This window comes from Pongo pygmaeus, chromosome 16, assembly GCF_028885625.2.
Source record: "Pongo pygmaeus isolate AG05252 chromosome 16, NHGRI_mPonPyg2-v2.0_pri, whole genome shotgun sequence".
In the NCBI taxonomy this organism is placed as follows: Eukaryota; Metazoa; Chordata; class Mammalia; order Primates; family Hominidae; genus Pongo; species Pongo pygmaeus.
In genome coordinates, this window is record NC_072389.2 from 50,900,420 (window position 1) to 50,906,411 (window position 5,992).

The 5,992-nt window shown below is 49.9% G+C and overlaps 1 long non-coding RNA gene across 1 annotated transcript; it reads left to right on the forward strand.

Annotated features, from left to right (window-relative positions):
• The first annotated feature begins 739 nt into the window (after positions 1 to 739).
• Positions 740 to 5,404, forward strand: LOC129014491 (uncharacterized). Its single transcript, XR_010123950.1, has 3 exons — positions 740 to 1,249; positions 2,647 to 2,768; positions 5,292 to 5,404. It is a non-coding gene; the product is annotated as an uncharacterized LOC129014491 (long non-coding RNA).
• Positions 5,405 to 5,992: the final 588 nt, after the last annotated feature.

Consider the following 5,992-nt stretch of genomic DNA (forward strand, 5'->3'; position numbering starts at 1 on the left):
ACAAGGATAGGAAGGTGGACACAACCTGTCTTCTCCATTAACAGTGTTAATTTATTCATTCATTCTACAATTAGCAATCGCATGGGGCCTGGCCGGCTGCTGAGGTTCCTCAGGTGAGTAAGACGGGCTCCAGCCTTGGAGGAGCTTCCAGTCTAAGGGAGCCCGAGTTCACAGAGAGGGTCCCCTAGGACACTGGCACGGCATCCTGCTGGCCAGGAAAGGGAACTGCTGCTCTTCCAGGGAGGATAGGTGGGTTTTTGTTTGTTTGTTTGTTTTTGCCAGAGGACACCATGCTTACGACAGCCCTTTCAACGTCGCAGGGCTTGTCAGTGGGTTCTGTGACAGAACCGTGCAAGTAATGGCACGCGGAGAGGGCGCGCGAACGCGCTTGGCTCGTTCCTGGAGCCCGGGCTGCGGACGCCCCCCGCGTGCCGCGAAACCTGAGGGGTCCCGGTCCTTCCTGGCCTTTTAAAGGCCATGCCTAGAAACGCTTGGCTTGACCAGTTAGAAGTAACGCCACGCTGTGAATGTTTACTACCTGCGCGCTGTCAGCGCTGAGTAAAGGGGCCCGAACCCCCGGTTCCAGGAGCCCCTGCTCGTCTCTCCAGCTACCTTCCCACCAGCCCACAACGCACGAGGATCACAGCTTCCAGAGGCGCCGCGCGCTCTCTTTCCAGGCGCTTTCCCTCAGCTGGGGTGCTCCACCCCTTCCGCTCGGCGAACTCCTATTCATCCTTCCGGACTCCTTCCCAGAGCTAACTACAGACCTGAAAGATTTCTTCTTCTGCGCTCTCAAGGAACAACAGTCCTTAAAGTCCAGCTCACGCTGCTGTGCTGCAGCCTCGCGCTTGGTCCCCTCCACTGCACTGGGTCTCCCCACTGCACTGAGCCCCCTCTTCACTGCACCCGGCCCCTCCACGGCATCCAGTACCCCGGCCCTCTATGGCACCCAGTTCTCTCTCCTCGGCATCCAGTTCCCCGCCCCCACCTCCGCCCCAACAGCACCCAGTCCCTCGCACCCAGCACCGCCCCCGCCCCACCAACTGTACCCAGTCCCCCCGCTCCACCACGGCACCCAGTCCCCTCAGGGCACCCGGTCCCTCCCCGCCCTCCGCTACGGCACCCAGTCCCCCGACGGCTCTCGGTCTCCCCCACGCCGAGCCTCGGAGAGCAGGGGCTTTGCTTTTCCGGCTGAGGTGCTCAATAAACATCTCTTAAACAAAGGAGTGCGCAAGTGAGATAACATAAGGTAAGTGCTTGCCACTATACGAATGTACGGAAAGGAAGATGTTATTCTTTTACTTCAGCCCCATATTTAATTATAAAGCATTTGTGAGCAAAGCTGATTAACATTGATTTCTAATTTCTAGTGTGAGACATGACGATTGCGAGACAAGCTGTAACATGAGACGTGGGGCTTATGTTTTCGGTAGGTGAGATTTAATGTACACAAGGGTAAGAGTAGGAAACAAAAGTAACTCGAAGTTAAATATGGTCTTTTTGGTTAAATTCTACGGGTTCTGGGAGGAGGGCAATACCATTTCCTGCTGAGGTGAGTTTGCTCACCCATTGCCATAATCGCAATCGTAATAAAAATAACATTAATAACTACAATTGATCGAGCTCTTTGAGGCGGACATCGGGTTAGGCATTTTGGATCCAATTTCTCATTTAATCCTCACGACCACCTTAAGGGAGCGCATTTTACCCGTGTTTTACGGGGGACTGAAGCTTAAGGAGCAGTAGCTTGCCCAGGTCACGTGGCTAGGAAGCGACAAGGTCAGGTCAGAGCCACAAGAGGGCGCTCTTCCCCTTTCTATTCTGTGTTGTCCTGTGGTTCCCGCTTTTCCTCAGGGGCGCCTTCCACAAATGTAAAAACCCCACATAAACATCTTGTTTCTCTGTCTTCCTCCTCCTCCCCAGTGTCTCTCTCTCCTCTCAGTCTGTATTTCTCCTCTCAGTTTCTCTCTCCCTTTCCTTACTTGTTTTTTGTCTCTCTCTTCCTCCTTGTTTTCTGTTTATTTATCTATTTCAGGGGATGGGCAGCCTTGGGAATATGGGCTATAGGTAGGAAGAGAACATTTCTGGAACGGAAAATTATGCTACATCTGGTCTAACGGGAAGCAATATTTTTGAATGTGGGAGTCTTGTAAAATCTAGATGTTGGTCATCAATACACATGGGATGAAACTGTAAAGCTATGAGCGGCTGTGGTGAGTTGTGGCTGGGAAGCCACATGGGGTGTGTATGAACACATGCATTTTGCAAGCTTCGCTGGAGCTTCCTCCAGCTTACTCCTGGGTTCTGCCTTTCCCTGATTACACCTAGGGTTGAAGCCTCATTCACCTCTGTGTATTTGCTCATGCTTTTCCTGTCACTGGTGTTAATTTCTGCAGTCTCTCTGCATGTTTAACTAAGTTCTACCTCTTTTATTTATTTATTTATTTATTTATTTATTTTTGAGACTGAATCTTGCTCTGTTGCCCAGGCTGGAGTGCTGGGGTGCGATCTTGGCTCACTGCAACCTGCGTCTCCCAGGTTCAAGTGATTCTCCTGCCTCAGCCTCCTGAGTAGCTGGGATTACAGGTGCCCACCACCACGCGGGGCTAATTTTTTCTTTTCTTTTCTTTTCTTTTTCTTTTTTAGACAGAATCTCACTCTGTCGCCCAGCCTGGAGTACAGTGGTGCAATCTGGGCTCACTACAACCTCTGCCTCCCGGGTTCAAGTGATTCTTCTGCCTCAGCCTCCTGAGTAGCTGGGACTACAGGTGCGTGCCACCATGCCCGGGTAATATTTTTTGTATTTTTAGTAGAGATGGGGTTTCACCATATTGGCCAGGCTGGTCTCTAACTCCTGACCTTGTGATTCACCCCACCCCCCCACCCCCGCCCTTGGCCTCCCAAAGCGCTGAGATTACAGGCGTGAGCCACCGCGCCCGGCCTAATTTTTTTTATTTTTAGTGGAGACGGGGTTTCACTTTGTTGACCAGGCTGGTCTTGAACTCCTGGCCTCAAGTGATCCGCCCCGCCTTGGCTTTCCAAAGTGCTGAGATTGCAGGTGTGAGCCACTGCCCCTGGCCAAAATTCTACTTATTCTTTATAGAGGAGTAGTACAGGCTGTTTCTGACTGCCCCATCTGTAAGTAAACGATCTAGTTTTGAATTGTCAGTTGATTTAAAAGTGATAGTTTTCAAATCTTCATTGAAGCATTTTGTATCCATTGATTCTTCCTGCCAGGGCACAGACTCTGTCTACGTTATGCATTGAAGCCTTTCTGTGTATCCTTACTGGGCCTTGATGCTGGGTAACTGCACGATTTTGGTAACCAAACCTGGTGGCACATCCCAATCAGCTTTTTCAAAATAGGGCTTTCTAGACCTTCACCTGGAGATTCTGTCTAGAGGTGTTTGGGCTGAAGCCTGGCAACTGTGTTACGTGAACAGTTGGCCCCCATCCCTGGGGCATCTGCCTCTGCTGCACTGATGCCTTCCCCAGCTCGCATCATGGCTGCACGGGGCCAGAGGGGTTCCCTGTGATGCTTGCAGAAAAGCTTGGGTCTGCTGGTAGGAGTGGAAAATGGACTGCTGCCCACTCCAGAGTGGCTTTAAAGGACAGTGGGGAGGGAGTCTTCCTAATGAGCAGAGCTGTGAGCAGTACCCTTGTTTGTCCATCTTGTATGGAGGGAGAAGGGGCCCGAGGTCGCTTACATGGACTCCTGGGGAGTGGTGACTGATTTGGTTGCAAGTCTGGAAAGAGCAGGAGTGGAAGATCTGAGAGCAAGAGTCAGGGTGAGGTGTGGATGAACCTACAGGAGTGGGCAGAGAGCACTCAGATCTCCCTGCTGGCCATCAATACCCGGCTGAGGGGGAGCACAGCAGAGGAGTCGCTCAACAACCAGGTGGACAAGATGACTCGTCTGGTAGACGCCTGCCAGCCTCTGCCCTTCCGGTGACAGTGCTCATGTTATCGGAAAGAGGTCCTGATCTAGATCCCAAGACAGGGTTCTTGGATCTCGTACAAGAAATAATTCGAGGCTAATCCATAAAGTGAAAGCAAGTTTATTAGGAAAGTAAAGGAATAAAGAATGGCTACTCCGTAGGCAGAGCAGCCTGAGGGCAGCTGGTTGGCTATTTTTATGGTTCTTTCTCGATTATATGCTAAACTAGGGGTAGATTATTCATGAGTTTTCCAAGAAAGGGGTGGGCAATTCCCAGAAATGAGGATTCCTCCCCTTTTTAGACCATATGGGGTAACTTCCTGACGTTGCCATGGCATCTGTAAACTGTCATGGCGCTGGTGGGAGTGTCTTTTAGCATGCTAATGCATTATAATTAGTGAATAATGAGCAGTGAGGTCACTTTTGTTGCCATCTTGTTTTTAGTGGGTTTTGACAAGCTTCTCTACTGCAACCTGTTGTATCAGCAAGGTCTTTATGACCTGTACCTTGTGTGGACCTCCTATCTCATCCTGTGACTCAGAATGCCTAACCTCCTGGGAATGCAGCCCAGTAGGTCTCAGCCTTATTTTACCCAGTGCCTATTCAAGATGGAGTTGCTCTGGCTCAAACACGTCTGATGCTCACACCACGGGCCCATGGTTGGAAGAGCTATGGTAGTGGGGATAGAGGCTCTGTAGAGGGCCAACAGCAAGGGCCCCCTCTGACCAAAGCTGGTCCAGTTACTGCCACTGCTGAATACCCAACCTGTTGATGGCAGAGAATGAAGACAACCCCTTGGTATGGTCCCACTTCTTGGAGAGTCTAGCTAGACATTTGCTGGAAAGTTGATTCCATCAGGCCTTTCTCACCCTGCAGGGGACAGTGATTGATTCTTTTTTGGAGTTGATTCCATCAGATACCATCAGTTTGCCCTTCCTATACCTTTGCTGGTATCATCCGAGGGTTCACAGAGTACCTGATTACTCACACGGGGTTTCATGTAACAGCTTTTGAGATGAGAGGCCCATTTCACAGTGGAGAAAGTGTGATATTGGCACCTAGCACAGGGTCCTCTGGACCCACCATGCACCACATGGCCTGGAAGCCTAAAGGAGGATGCAATGGCCAGTGGGCCTTTGACCCCTCAGCTGGAATCAGCTTGTGGTAGATGTCCCTTAGATAGAGCCCCCAGAGACATCCAGGGACTCTGAATGCAGGTATTTCCATAGAGAACAGGAGGCCGGAGGAAGCAGGAGTTCAGGCCTGGTAGTGTGTGTGCAGTGGGATACTAGATGTCTCAGAGCGGGAATCTGTATTTTTAAAGGCTCTTAAGGCATGACAGGTACTCTTCTAGGGTCGAGAACCACCAAGGGGTGGAAAGAGGATGAAACATGGAAGAGGAAGAGCTGGTTGTGAGTCCTGGTGCCATCACTTGCCCAAGGTGACCTCCCTTCGTCACAGGCTGAGGTGAGGATCACAGTTACTGACTTACTTGTTTATACTCTTTTCTCATTAGAACTGGGATCAACATATCAGCTAGGATCACCGTGTGTGAACCATTATTAAATGAGTTAATATACATAAGGTATATAAAACAGTGCCTCAATTGCACAAGAGCACTATAAAAGGATTAGCTGTTTTTATGCAAGTGATTGTTACTGTTAACAGAGGTTGAGGCACAGAGGAAGTCACTGATGAGGGCCCAAAAATGCCTAATTCTTCCTGTCCATTGGCTCCTTGAGAACCCAGCAGCAGGCAGCAGGATGACCATTTCTTGCTTTCTTTTTTCTCTCCACTTTTTATTTGGAAATAACTTCAAACACACAAAAATTGCAAACATAAAATAGTGCAAGGAGCATTTATATACCTTTTACTCAGATTCACGCATTGGAATGTTTTACTCCCATTTGCTTTATTTTTCATGTTCTTTTTTTTTCTTTGAGACGGAGTTTCGCTCTTTTTGCCCAGGCTGGAGTGCAATGGTGCGATCTCGGCTCACTGCAACCTCCACCTCCCAGGTTCAGGCGATTCTCCTGCCTCAGCCTCCCAAGTAGC